The 15,571-nt window shown below is 45.9% G+C and overlaps 1 protein-coding gene across 1 annotated transcript in view; it reads left to right on the top strand.

Annotated features, from left to right (window-relative positions):
- The first annotated feature begins 5,040 nt into the window (after nucleotides 1-5,040).
- ANXA7 (annexin A7) overlaps nucleotides 5,041-15,571 on the top strand; it is a 118,236-nt gene continuing 107,705 nt past the window's right edge. Inside the window, exon 1 of the mRNA XM_069753391.1 lies at nucleotides 5,041-5,059. The gene's annotated coding sequence lies outside the window, so the exon portion shown is untranslated. The remainder of the gene's footprint in view (nucleotides 5,060-15,571) is intronic.

Below are 15,571 nucleotides of genomic sequence, written 5' to 3'. Positions count from 1 at the left end.
CTGTTGTAGAGGTTTCATTTCAAATCCAATGTGGTGGCATGCAGAGCCCAACTCGCGAAAATTGTGTCACTGTCCAAATATTTCTGGCCCTAGCTGTATTTTTCCATGTAGACAAGCAAAACTGCAATGGAAAGTGAGGGGGATGGAAGTTCCAGCACATAGTATACTTTCTCACGGTCAGTAAACGCTGCAAGTTGGACGCTGCGTACATCTGCAGCGTCCAACCCACAGCGTCCAGATGTTAAAGCATAGTGGATGGGATTTCACAAAATCTTATGACCACTATGTTGCCAGAGACCCCTGCGGCTCACCCGCTTAGACAGACATGCAGCACGTCTTTCCAAACCGCAGCATGTCAATTTATCATGTGGAGATGCTTGCCTCTCCAAGATAAATTTCACCAGTACAATGTATTGGACACGGTGAATCCGCACGGTTCATTGAACACTTGCGGAATCACCTGCATTCAATAGGCGGCAGCGCTTTGGAAACAGCGGACATGTGCTGCGTCCTAAGCGCTGCCGGTTACTGACTCTGTGCACTTACCCATATAGTACAGGCAAAATGCTAATGAAGAGGAACTGTCTTCTGAATAATAGTGGATCGCAAGTTTTAACGCCGATAGATTACTCAAATTTCCCTAACTTTACCTAACACAGATAAACGTTATTTTGTGTTATTCACGCACTGACTTATACAACACAAGCTATGCCACAGACTTCAGCTACATAGCACATCAAATGATATTTGAAAGGATACTATAACGAATGGAAGCGGAGGCACAGGTGATTAAGTTCACATTCGTTTTTTATTTTTTGAGTGGAACCTCGGGACCACGGTCCAGGGGGCTCCGATGGGGGCGTAACTGGTGAGCCCCAGGTATCTGTAGTAAGAATCCTCGAACAGGACCAGAGTGGAATACCTGGGGGACAAAGGTGCTACCGCCAGTTAGACCCCGGATACGTGGCAGCTTTCCCAGCGGGACAAACAGGTAAACAAATATAACAGAGATGGTGGAGCAGACCGACTGACACCTGGTATGACTGACTGACACCAGAACTTTGAGGTGAACTAGACGCCCCTGTCAGACACGTTGTGGAGAGGAAATCCATGGAGATGGAATATATGCTGAATGAAGTGATCCGCAAGTTCAGGAGCAGATGGGAGACCGGGTAGTGGAACGAAATGAGCCATCTTAGAGAAGCTGTCCACCACAACCCATACCACAGAACAGCCAGAAGAAATAGGAAGATAAGTGATGAAATCCATCTCGATGTGCTACCAGGGAGCGGACGGAATCGGAAGAGGCTGTGACCTACCGGCTGGTAGGCGTTTATCAATTTTGTTACAGGCACATGAAGGACAGGCTGGGACATACTCATGGATATCTTTACCCATGGCAAGCCACCAGTAGTAATGGGTGATGAGTTGCAGAGTCTTTTTCTGACCAGCATGGCCAGCCAACTTGGAAGAATGATCCCACTGCAGCACACAATTATGTTTCGAGGCGGTCACGAGAGTTTTCCCTGGGGGAAGCCGGGAAAGATCAATAGAAGCAACAGAAACTAACCTAGAAGGTTCAATAATGTGCTGAGGTTCTTCTTCCAGTTCAGGAGGCAAAAAGGCACTGGAGAGTGCATATGCCTTGACATTTTTGTCAGCTGGACGGAAATGAAGGACAAAATTAAAATGAGCAAAAAACAAGGCCCACCAGGCCTGACGGGAATTCAGCTTCTATGCGGATTGAAGGTATGCAAGGTTTTTATAATCGGTGAACATGACTACCTGATGAAGTGTTCCTTCTAGAAGATGTCACCATTCTTGCAAAGCTATTTTGATAGCCAACAATTCCCGATCTCCAACAAAATAGTTTCTCTCTGCGGATGCGGGGGAAAAACCTTAAAAAAAACCACAGGAGACCGTCGTACCGGTAGATGATTTTTGGCTGAGAACCGCTTTTGCACCTATGGAGGAAGCATCTACCTCAAGGAAAAATGGCTCATTAGAATTTGGACGATGGAGAATGGGTGCAGAAGCGAAGGTGTTACAGAACCCCCAAGCACCAAAAATGTTATGCAGTATATGTATGTATAATAGTTTCCATGTGAAATGCATCAGTCCACAGGCTGCGCCCCTGGACAAGATATTCTCTTTCTGACCTCCCCCCACCTTTGTAATTCCCACAGTAAATAGCGGCAGGCTCCGGCCCCCTGCGGCTATTGTAATGTATGTCTGGCCTGCTGTTTTCCTATTGGCCGGCCCTGTGTATCTGTGTTATATATTCTGTGTGCTGTAAATAAAGGGTGGTCTTAGACTGGAAATACGTGGAGAAGCAGGCAGCTTTTATATGCTCTCATGTAATCAAGAGATTCCTGCCAGCGTCATTCATTCAGAATCTAGCAAAAGCCAGAGTGGACCTTCTGAAACACGGGGTGGTACTGAAAGAGGTACCCCAGCTTGGTAGACCCCATTACAGAAGGCTTTTTTGAGAGAAACAAAGACCTCCTCTCCCTCAGAAGACCATTTCTTGGAGTTTACCCCTTTCCGGGTTAAAGTTGTGATGGGAGCCACTCGGGTGGAAAAGTGAGGGATGAATTGCCGGTAGTAGTTGGTGAACTCCAGGAATCGTTGTATGGCTTTTAGTCCAGACGAAGCAGTGGCGTATCCAGGGTGGGCAGCCGGGGCATGTGGCCCGGGCGCAGCCGACAGGGGGGCTCCAGCAGGCCGCCTGATGCGGCGGTCGAAGGTGGAGGCTCCCGTCGGCAGAATTCTGATGCCCTCACACTGAGATTCTTCCGTTCTCTGAGCCGGCTGTCAAATTGACATGGAAACAGGTGGGGGCTGGCAGCGAGGACCTTTACTTGCCATGCAGGCGGGTACCTGGGTGCTGGTGGACGAGTCAATTGCAGTCGGGGCCAGCAGGGAATCCATGCTAGTAGAAAAGCTGCGAAGATAAGTCGTGAACTCGTGATCTTATCCTGTAGATCCCTTAGACGGGTCACCTCTTGGCAAAACTCCACAGTCAGGGATCTCTGGGATCCAGTGGGTTCCATGGCCGGAGCAATCTGTAACGAATGGAAGCGGAGGCAAAGCTGATGAAGTTCACATGCGTTTTTTATTTTTTTGAGTGGAACCTCGGGACCACGGTCCGGGGGGCTCTGAAGGGGGCATAACTAGTAAGCCCCAGGTATCCATAGTAAGATCCCTCGAACAGGACCAGAGTGCAACACCTGGGGGACACAGGTGCTACCTCCAGTTAGACCCCAGACACGTGGCAGCTATCCCAGCGGGACAAACAGGTGAACAAATATAACAGAGATGGTGGAGCAGACCAACAGACACCGGGTATGAGATGTGAAGCTGGCTCTGGTGAGGGTAGTCAGATTCCGGGTAAATGGGAGGAAGTTGGCTCTGGCACCTTTAGCGTAGACCAGGGCTACAGATGGCGGGTGGCGGAACAGGATGGCACTTGAGCATAAAGGTGCAGGAGTCGTTTTAGTATTGCCAAACAACTGGACACTGATATTCTGTGGAAACAAACAGTGTAAGCAGAACGGAATGCTATTACAGCGCAGTCAGAACAGGAACAAAACCGGAAATAGCAGGAGTAGATACTCGTTTCTCCGGTGCCCTCCCTATGACAGAGGGGTCATTGGTTAGTTAAGATTTTCAAAGAATGTGCGCTGTCCCTTTTAGAGACTAACGTGCACGTGTGTCCTAAGCATTCTCCCTAGAGGTCTGCTGGCAGCGTGCCAGGAAGTGGGGGAGAGAGAAGCAGCAGCAGGACACTGAGGAACAGACGGGAGTGATGATCCAGGCAGGGACCTTGCAGAGGTGCAAGGGCTGTCTCGGGAGCAGGTGAGGGACCAGATCTGGGGGTAGCACCAGAAGCGGGTGTAACAGATACACTGGTGAGTTGTCCAACAAAGTCTGTGCCGATACCCAGCCTCTCGGTCGTTAGCGGATACCGCTCTACTTCCCTGTTAGGCAGCAAGTAGGCAACTGTGACCTCCTTTTACCGACTTGTTCCAGTTGCTTGTTTCAAAAAACATAGCTCAAGTCCCTTTAATTATGCCTCCTGGTCTTCAGCTCACCAGATCCAATTCCCTCCCTTTAAATAGGTAACGTTTCTTCTAGCAGAGAGTGACAAGCCTGCCATGTCAAGGTGAGGAGACTTTTAAGCCTTGCAATGTTCCTCTGGGAAATTAAATATGTAAATTGTCTCATCAGAAAGGAAGAGGACTAGAACTCTACTGCCAGCTATTGGAAGTAGCAATCCTAAAAGTCAATATCGACCCTCCAACGAACCTTACCACATGACTTTGGATAAAAGCCAAGCCATAATCTCAATTTGCAGACACTGTGTTTCGGAGTAGTTCCCCTCCTCAGTGCAAAGTATGAGATCTGGTTTGGCTGGGTGAAAGGTTCGTTGGAGAGTCGATATTGACTTTTAGGATCACTACTTCCAGTAGGTGACACTAGAGTTCTAGTCCTCTTCCTCTCTGAAGAGACAATTTTGGATATTTAACTTAATTTATGGACATCTATGGTTTGATTTATTTGCCTGTGTGAATTGGATGGGTTGTTACCAAGATCTGGAAAGAATTTAATGTCAATGGCAAGTTTAGAAATATATGTACTCTATTTCACCCGCTGTATTCTTTAGTCACGCTCTTCTGTATTCGGCTGTAAGCGAGTTCAGATGACACCGCACAAGGGACTTGATACAAGTCTGGGCAATGACTGACATCTTGGCTTTCCTCTAGGGGTTTTATCTTTTCTTGCTGTGTCACAGTGGATCACATGCCCCCATATAACTAGCCTTTTCTTCCTGCCTTGCAACCAGCCATCCTCCTTTTTAGTTCTTAATTTTTTTTTCTTTTTTTCCTATATTTCCTCGTCCCTTTAATTTCTCACACAAGATGGCAGCGTTCGCTCACAATTGTATGAGTCACTCACTTCCTTACTGCAAACTGTGAACGTGATGTCACCAGAATCGCTAGCAGGTGACATTCCGTAACTGCTTTTAGGCGGCAGAGATCGGAGCCGGGCACAACAGGTAGGTCTTAGCAAATATTTAACTGTGAGTTCATTTGTTCTTTAGAAAAAAAATGTAAATCGTCCCTGATAACTCCTTAAAAGTTCGAAATGCACTGATATTTTAGCAGATTTCCATTTAGATGAAGAATTAATGTAAGAGAAGTGCATTGAGCATTAATTTCTATATCCAGGACCTGCTTTAGGCAAAGTGAGTCCCTGGGCAAAAGTTTAACCCCTTTACGCCGCAGCCCATTTTCGTTTTTCACTCCCCTTCTTCCCAGAGCCATAACTTTTTTATTTTTCCATCAATATGGCCATGTGAGGGCTTGTTACTTGCGAGACAAGTTGTATTTTTAAATGAGACCATTGATTTTAACATATCATATACTGTAAAACAGGAAAAGATTCCAAGTGTGGTGAAATTGCAAAAAAAAATGCAATTCCACAACTGTTTTTTTTTTTTACCATGTTCACCAAATGCTAAAACTGACCTGCCATTATGATTCTCATTATGAGTTTGTAGAAGCTAAACATGTCTAGGCTGTTTTTATTTAAGTGGTGAAAAAAAATCCAAAGTTTGTTACAGAAAAAAATTGCATCATTTTCCGACACCCATAACATCTCGGGTTGGTAGAGGGCTTAATTTTTGCATGCTGAGCTGAGGTTTTTATTAAAACCATTTTGGTGTACATACGATCTTTTGATCCCCCATTATTGCATTTTAATGCAATGTTGTGGCGACCAAAACACCATAATTCTGGTGTTTTGATTTTTTTTGCAACGCCCCTTACAAATCGGATTAATTATTTTAATATCTTGATAGATTGGACAATTATGAAAGCAGTGATACCAAATATGTGTATTTTTTATTGTTGTATTTTAAACGGGGCGAATGGGGGGTGATTTGAACTTTTTTTTAACTTTACACTGGTTTTAATAGTCTCCATGGGAGACTAGAAGCTGAGATCATCCGATCGCTTGTGCTACAAAGGGATTCAGCCCTGCTCTGACCGCTGGGCGGCGCTCATAGCAATCTGGCAATGCTGCGGATCCCAGGTTGTCATTCCAACCCATCGGCGACCTGCAGTCATGTGACACGGATGCCGATGGGCAGGATTAGCGACAAATCAGCTGACATATGCCGGAAAAGATGTTGGCTCCAGTGCCGGAGCCAACAGCCCACATCAAAGGAAGAGAAACGACGTGCTCCGTAGATGTACGGCGCATGTGGTGAAGGGATAAAAATGGAGTCCCAGATGCTAACATATTGCACCATCACACATAAACATTTCTGTGATTTCCTTATTGGAGAAATCGGAATCCGTGCTCTTGGAGTCTTCCCGTAGCACTCCATTCTCTCTCTCCTTTACTTCCCTTCCCCCACCCTCTTTTCTCTGTGTGTTTTTGTGTTTATGTTTCCGCTTTCCTTTTCTTCTTTTTCACCTATTCTTACTTCCTATTCCACAATATTATGTAATAACGCTAAGTTTGAGTCACGACACCGGTAATATTTGACATCCTGTTAACCCAATGTATTGTTCACCTGATTGCATTCAGCTTTCAGATACTGTGATGATACTGTTTATTATTATTTCTCTGTTGCTATGATTGACTACCAATCCCAGCACTATTAGTGCCTTATGATTGTGTAACACCCCAGGTAACCGGTTGTTACAGTAATGTTGCCTTCCTATCGGGGAGGGCGATATCACGCGTGGAGGCAAGGCGGATTCTCTTTACCAGGTAAGCACACGCATTCAACACATTCTGAATCCAGGCCAGGAGGGGAGCTCAGGACCCGGATTCAGGGGAGCTTCCCCAGCTTTAAGGATCCTGGTCTAGAGGAGGAGTTGGTTAGTTGGTCCAGGGAGACCAAGCAAGTTAGTTGGTCCAGGGAGACAAAGCAGGGCAGTTGGTCAAGGGAGACCTAAGAGAAGGAAGTCTGAGAGAGGAGACAGCAGAGCAGTGCAGCCAGGACTGTGCTGCTGCTCCTGAGAAGAAGAGAACCTGAAAGGTTGTTGCATGCAGTGGATCATTGAGGAAAGGAGCACAGGAGTGGAACAGGGCTTAGAGGGGAACTGTGACCGGGCACCCTCTGAGCCAAAGTGCAGAAACCGGGTACCGGGAGCCCGAGGATTTTGTGGGACTTTAAGGGCTCTTTCACACTTCCGTCTTTTTCCTCCCATCGAAATCTGTCGAGTTTTGAAAAAACTGGATCCTGCAAATTTTTGTACAGGATCCTGCTTTTTCCCATAGACTTGTATTAGCGACGGATTGTGACGGATAGCCATCCGTTTCATCCGTCGTGCACTGGATCTGTCGGAAAATAGCGGTCCGTCGTCTGGAAAACACGTTCAATTAAACATTTTTTGTCAGCGTAGGAAAAACGTGCAACGACGCATCCTGCGGCATACGTCGTTGGCTATAATGGCAGCCTATGGACGCAGGATGTGTCGTTGCCTGTGAAAAGCAGGAATCCAGCGACGTATTGCGTTTTTCTCTTCTGAGCATGGAAGGATTTTTCTAGTCTGGGGAAATCTTTCTCTCTCTCTCTCGTCTCCCCTAAGATTTCTCCATTTAAATTCAGGCAACAACACAAACAACGCATCCGTCAAAACACTGGATGCGTTACACATGTTTTTCACTATTTTCACGACGGACGTCGATACGTCACAACAACACATTACGACGCCCGCCAGCAGACGGAAGTGTGAAACAAGCCTAAGACACAGACTGGACTGTGGACTACTACCACCAGTATACCAGGTAAAGACTTTACAACTTGTGCCTTCCACTTATTCATCGGCATACAACATCCTTGCCACACACCTTGGGAGTCCTGGGGACCCCGCTTCACCTGTGGGAAGCATCACCATCCAGCCGCCATACCATCACCCCAGAGGACCCTTTAAGCGGCGTCGGTCCCTACTGACCGAGAACCACAGGTGGCATCATGAAAATAGACTTTATTCAGCATTCCCCTTAAAAGACAGCTCCCCTTTAATTGGGCACCCAGGGCCAAGGACCGGGTCGCAGCCACGTAACATCCCCTTTAAGACCGGACCCGGCACCGAGTACCCCACGGCCCTGGTAGGGCATTCCAAACTGGCGTCACAAACAGGATGGACCGACCCATTGGAATGGGTCCTATGTGCCATGGATTATAATGGACTGTGTGAAATTGTCAATGGCCACCATTGCTGCACCACGAGGCGAATAAAGGAGGAAGAAGATGTGTTGCCATGGGTGGAGCTCAAGAACCGGCGCGAAAGCTGGATCCACCCCCCTACAGAGACTGTAATGCCAAAAAAATGTCTGTCACGAGCACGGATCCGCCCCCAGAGGTGGCCGGCGGGAAAGGGGGAAGAGACCGCCCATGAAGTAGAGAGATAGAGAAAGACGCGGGAAAGCGTGGCAGCAGCATGGTTGCACGCTACCTGGTAAAGACATTGGCGGACAGCAGTGGAGAGCGACCAGAATCTACCGACACCTGTGAATATGCCCACTGTCCGCAGCGGCAAGAAACCTCAGACCTGAAGCCTACCTTGGACCCGGAGCTCCTCGCTGCGGAGATGGCGGAGCAGGCCCAACAACTCCTACAGACCCAGATGACAGTGGTGGCTGCCTGGAAAGAATCCCTGATCTGGAGGATGACGACCGCACTGCCTCAGACCACACTACCAGCGCTCAGCCCCAGCGGAGCCGGAGGGAGCAACGCTGCTGCAGGAGATGGCACCAGTGACAGATCCGGAGCCTGCACCTGTAATACCGACAGAGCCAGAGGGTGAGGCGCAGCCGGAAAGTGAGACGACATTGACGGAGAACCCGGAGCTCACACCTGTGACCTCATCGGAGCCGGAAAGCGAGACGCCGCAATTGGAGATGACCACGCCGCAGCACCAGGCCATGCAACCAGCACATCAGGCCCAAGCAGAGTCTGAAGAAGACACCGGCACCGGTGAGACAGGTACGCTAACTGCCCCGGTAGCTGAAGACACCCTAGTGGGACCACTAGCACTCCCACCGACTATACCATCTGGTCAGACAATAACAGTCACAGTAACCTGGGACCGTATGACTGACATGGGAGACGCACTTACTGAGCCAATGACACCTGTACCATCACCCCTGAAGGCATGCAGGCCTAAAGAGACTGTCCATTGGAGGCACCCAAAAATGGACTTAATGGAATTCCCTATAGAGGCCCAATCTACGGCTAATAGTGTTAAAATCACTGATACAGAAGACTAATGCAGATGACAGATACAAAAACTAGGAGCAGAGGAAAAACAGCGTAAAACCAAATGAGAAGTTATGGAACAAAGGAACCTGCTAGCTAAAGCCCAGTCCCGTACAGCTAGATCAATAAATAGTGGACACATCAGAACAGGAACTGAACTTGAACAAAGGATGGGGATTTATCAGGGAACAAGTCGGACACAGGGAACTATTTGTCAACCGCAAGGACGTGGAATCACACCTCTTAAGGGGACACCCTGACCGTGACTTATACTCTGGAGACAAAGTGACCAATACCCAGCACCATGGAGAAATACAACATCCTGGTACCACCAGTAAATCAAGTAAAGACTTTATAACTTGTGTCTTCCACTTATTCGTCGGCATACAACATCCTTGCCACACACCTTGGGAGCCCTGGGGACCCAGCTTCACCTGTGGGAAGCGTCACCATCCAGCCACCATACCATCACCCCAGATGACCCCTTTAACCCCTTTACCCCCAAGGGTGGTTTGCACGTTAATGACCGGGACAATTTTTACAATTCTGACCACTGTCCCTTTATGAGGTTATAACTCTGGAACGCTTCAACGGATTCTGGTGATTCTGACATTGTTTTCTCGTGACATATTGTACTTCATGATAGTGGTAAAATTTTGTTGATATTACCTGCGTTTATTTGTGAAAAAAATGGAAATTTAGCAAAAATGTTGAAAATTTTGCAATTTTCCAAATTTGAATTTTTATGCAATTAAATCACAGAGATATGTCATACAAAATACTTGATAAGTAACATTTCCCACATGTCTACTTTACATCAGCACAAATTTGGAACCACATTTTTTTTTTGTTAGGGAGTTATAAGGGTTAAAAGTTGACCAGCAATTTTTCATTTTTACAACACCATTTTTTTTAGGGACCACATCTCATTTGAAGTCATTTTTAGGGGTCTATATGGTAGAAAATAACCAAGTGTGACACCATTCTTAAACCTGCACCCCTCAATGTGCTCAAAACCACATTCAAGAAGTTTATTAACCCTTCAGGTGTTTTACAGGAATTTTTTGAATGTTTAAATAAAAATGAACATTTTACTTTTTTTCACACAAAATTTACTTCAGCTCCAATTTGTTTTATTTTACCAAGGGTAACAGGAGAAAATGGACCCCAAAAGTTGTTGTACAATTTGTCCTGAGTACGCTGATACCCTATATGTGGGGGTAAACCACTGTTTGGGCGCAAGGGAGAGCTCGGAAGGGAAGGAACGCCATTTGACTTTTCAATGCAAAAATTGACAGGAATTGAGATGGGACGCCATGTTGCGTTTGGAGAGCCACTGATGTGCCTAAACATTGAAACCCCCCATAAGTGACACCATTTTGGAAAGTAGACCCCCTAAGGAACTTATCTAGATGTGTGTTGAGCACTTTGACCCACCAAGTGCGTCACAGAAGTTTATAATGCAGAGCCGTAAAAATAAAAAATCATAGTTTTCCACAAAAAAGATCTTTTCGCCCCCAATTTTTTATTTTCCCAAGGGTAAGAGAAGAAATTGGACCCCAAAAGTTGTTGTACAGTTTGTCCTGAGTACATTGATACCCCATATGTGGGGGTAAACCACTGTTTGGGCGCATGCCAGAGCTCGGAAGGGAAGGAGCGCCATTTGACTTTTCAATGCAAAATTGACTGGAATTGAGATGGGATGCCATGTTGCGTTTGGAGAGATACTGATGTGCCTAAACATTGAAACCCCTCACAAGTGACACCATTTTGGAAGGTAGACCCCCTAAGGAACTCATCTAGATGTGTTGTGAGAGCTTTGAACCCCCAAGTGTTTCACTACAGTTTATAACGCAGAGCCGTGAAAATAAAAAATAAAAAATTCCCACAAAAATTATTTTTTAGGCCCCAGTTTTGTATTTTCCCAAGGGTAACAGGAGAAATTGGACCCCAAAAGTTGTTGTCCAATTTGTCCTGAGTACGCTGATACCCCATATATTGGGGTAAACCCCTGTTTGGGTGCACGGGAGAGCTCGGAAGGGAAGGAGCATTGTTTTACTTTTTCAACGCGGAATTGGCTGGAATTGAGATCGGACGCCATGTCGCATTTGGAGAGCCCCTTATGTGCCTAAACAGTGGAAACCCCCCCAATTATAACTGAAACCCTAATCTAAACACACCCCTAACCCTAATCTCAACGGTAACCCTAACCAAACCCCTAACCCTGACACACCTCTAACCCTAATCCCAACCCTATTCCCAACCGTAAATGTAATCCAAACCCTAACCCTAACTTTAGCCCCAACCCTAACCCCAACCCTAACCCTAACCCTAGCCCTAACCCTAATGGGAAAATGGAAATAAATATATTTTTTTATTTTTTTTATTTTTCCCTAACTAAGGAGGTGATGAAGGGGGGTTTGATTTACTTTTATAGCGGGTTTATCGGATCTTTATGACTGGCAGCCGTCACACACTAAAAGACGCTTTTTATTGCAAAAAATATTTTTTGCATTACCACATTTTGAGACCTATAATTTTTCCATATATTGGTCCACAGAGTCACATGAGGTCTTGTTTTTTGCGGGACGAGTTGACGTTTTTATTGGGAACATTTTCGGGCACGTGACATTTTTTTATCGCTTTTTATTCCGATTTTTGTGAGGCAGAATTACCAAAAACCAGCTATTCATGAATTTCTTTTTTTTTGGGGGGGGGCGTTTATACCGTTCCACATTTTTTAAAATGGATAAAGCAGTTTTATTCTTCGGGTCAGTACGATTACAGCGATACCTCATTTATATTTTTTTATGTTTTGGTGCTTTTATACGATAAAAACTATTTTATAGAAAAAATAATTATTTTTGCATTGCTTTATTCTGAGGACTATAACTTTTTTATTTTTTCGCTGATGATGCTGTATCGTGGCTCATTTTTTGTGGGACAAGATGACGTTTTCAGTGGTACCATGGTTATTTATACCCGTCTTTTTGATCGCGTGTTATTCCAATTTTTGTTCAGCGGTATGATAATAAAGCGTTGTTTTTTGCCTTGGTTTTTTTTTTTACTGTGTTCACTGAAGGGGTTAACTAGTGGGACAGTTTTATAGGACGGGTCGTTACGGACGCGGCGATACTAAATATGTGTACTTATATTGTTTTTTTTTAAATTTAAATAAAGGAATGTATTTATTGGAACAATATATTATTTATTTAGGATTTTTTTTTTCCACACATGTAAAAAAAATTTTTTTCACTTTTTTACTTTGCCCCAGGGGGGTGGCATCACATTATATTGACAGATCGCTGATCTGACACTTTGCTGTGCACTGTGTCAGATCAGCGATCACACAGGCACAGCAGGGACGCTTACCAGCGCTTGCTCTGAGCAGGCGCTGGTAAGCCGCCTCCCTGCAGGACCCGGATGCAGCCCCGCGGCCATTTTGGATCCGGGCCTCCAGGGAAGAGGAGGTAAGAGACCCTCGCAGCAACGCGATCACATCGCGTTGCTCCGAGGGTCTCAGGGAAGCACGCAGGGAGCCCCCTCCCTGCGCGATGCTTCCCTATACTGCCGGAACACTGCGATCATGTTTGATCGCAGTGTGCCAGGGGTTAATGTGCTGGGGGCGGTCCGTGACTGCTCCTGGCACATAGTGCCGGATGTCAGCTGCGATAGTCAGCTGACACCCAGCTGCGATCGGCCGCGCTCCCCCCGTGAGCGCGGCTGATCGCGCTGGACGTACTATTCCGTCCTTGGGAAGTAGGGCCCACCCCACATGGATGGAATAGTACATCTAATGGCAGAAAGGGGTTAAGTGGTGTCGATCCCTACTGAACGAGAACCACAGGTAGCGTCACGCAAATAGACTTTATTCACCATTCCCCTTAAAAGACTGCTCCCCTTTAATTGGGCGCCCAGTGCCACGGACTAGGTTGCAGACACCGTGACATCCCCTTTAAGACTGGACCCGGCACCGAGTACCCATGGCCCTGGTAGGGCGTTCCAATTGTATTTGTATTTTTCTTTGAAATTAAATGAACATAAATTTATTAAAAAAAAAGAAATGATCAAAGACAAACACGCTGTAAGAAAAAATACGTATGATGGTACAACTGTATTTGACGCCTAGGCTATTGGATTATATAATTGTAAAACATGAAGCACATTACATTCAATGAATACATTGTCTAATAACAGCTTTTTCTAGAAAAACAGTACTATGTATGTATAGTACAAACAAATTAGCCTTTTTTGAGAAAGTAAAAACAGACTATGAGAAGAATGTAGTTCTGATTTAGTCTCCATCCTATGTAAAGTCTGCTTTAAAAAATCTGTTTATATCCACATGTCTAGGTCACATGATACATACCGGCCTTGGACTAATGGATACATCCATGCGATTTTGAACGCACAGAGGCTGTGAGTGCATGATCGCCGCGGGGTGTCAGCTGATTCTGACAGCTGACATCCGGCTCTCAGTGCTAGGAGCAGTGCCCGCACCACTCCCGGCACTTTAACTATCTAAATGCTGCAATATCGGCAATCATAGCATTTAGCGAGCAGGCAGGTAGAAAGCCCCTCTGCCCTTGGATCAGCACCCCGTGACGTCATAGCAGGGGATCGATCGTTGCCATGGTGACCTGATGTCTTCATGACACTATCTGGGTCACCGGGCACTAGCAAGTTAGATTATGCACAGTGCATGATCTAACTAAGGTTGGGTTGCATATGGCATCCGATGATTCTCTTATGTGAGAGCATCAGATGTGATATGCTAATGACTCTCGGCTCCTGCTCTGCTGCAATTGTGATCCAAGTGTCAGTGCTCTGTGCTCCGATCATCTCGCACGACAGGAGTGTAGCACAGCTGCGGAGGAGACGGAGAAAGTAATTCCTCCATCTCCTCTGCTGCCAGCGTCGGCAGGAATCGCTCTGCACTGGGGTGATATCCAAGTGCAATGTGATGTTTCACACGTCCCAATAGACATGTATGGGTGCTTCCAATCCGATTCTCAGGTGCAATCGGCATGAGAAAATAATCGCAGATGTGAGCTGCCCCATAGGTTAACATTGGGGTGAGTGCAATCCGACTTTGGCGCAAAAAATTAAAGCAGTTCTTCTTTGTTTGATGGCTTGTGACTATCCATCATCCTTTTAATTACATTCCAGAGGTTTTCAATGGGGTTCAGGTCTGGAGATTGGGCTTCCCATGACAGGGTTTTGATGTGGTGGTCTCATAACTTTTGCCAGAGCTGTACTTTTCCTCTGATTATTCTGTTCAGAATCTGATGAAAGTTTGATCAGAGTATAATCACAGTGGCATCAGTATTTCTGGTTTGCTCGAGCACTTTATTTGGTTTGTTTGTGATATTTGTCCTTTTAATAATTGATTAAAGGTTATGTTTTAATATTTGGCGACCCCTCCAGGCTATATTTGGTAGTTAACCCCTGAGGGTATTTTGAATGGTGGTGAGAACCTCACACCATAGCTGATATCCTATCCTTTAAAACCACAGATAGCACTCGTCCCATATAATCGGTCGTGTGCATGAGCCCTAACAGACTGTATCTAGAAGATGAAAACTGCAGGTGTCAGTGAGTGTAGCAGAAGCTTGAGGATGTAATGTGCTGCTGCAGTGCAGTATAGAGCACCCTCCACCAGGGGATGCTGATTAAGGAAAGGAAGCTGCACACACAGCACAGCAACACTGAACAACAACACAGGTGTCACAGGTAATGAAAGGGACATGAAACAAGCCAAGGTCATACACGGAGATAGCAGCGCGGTACAGAAGGGGTGAGCAGAGAATCGTCGGGGACAAGCAAGATGTCAGAACCTACCGGGAACGTGGTAACCAAAACGTGAGACGTAAGACGGAGTCGGGGTACAGGCCAAAGGTCAGAACAAGTAACAAACGGGTGCAGGCAGTCAGAGGCAAAGAGGAACACTAGAACAGGGATCCAGGTCAGGAGCTCAAACAGTGCAGGATGAACTATAGCTGACACTGGCCCACAGGCAGCAGAGGACTTAAATAGCTCAGCCAGCTCCAGGGTGAGGCAGAGAGGATTAACTCCCACATGACCAGTCCAGAGACAAGAGGGCTGAACATAATCTCAGAACTGGATCATGACAGAGGATACATGTATACATATTGAAGGCAATAGTAGAGTTAAGACTAAAGAAGATCTATCATCAATATCTCTGCTTCAGTAAATACCTGCATTTCCTATAAAATATCATATTAGGTTATCTTTGCTGTTTATGAATAAGAGGAAAACACATAAAATAAA

The sequence above is a fragment of the Ranitomeya imitator genome, chromosome 2 (genome assembly GCF_032444005.1).
Source record: "Ranitomeya imitator isolate aRanImi1 chromosome 2, aRanImi1.pri, whole genome shotgun sequence".
Lineage (NCBI taxonomy): Eukaryota > Metazoa > Chordata > Amphibia > Anura > Dendrobatidae > Ranitomeya > Ranitomeya imitator.
Note: the sequence above shows the minus strand (reverse complement) of the source record. Positions and strands in the feature narration are given on the sequence as shown.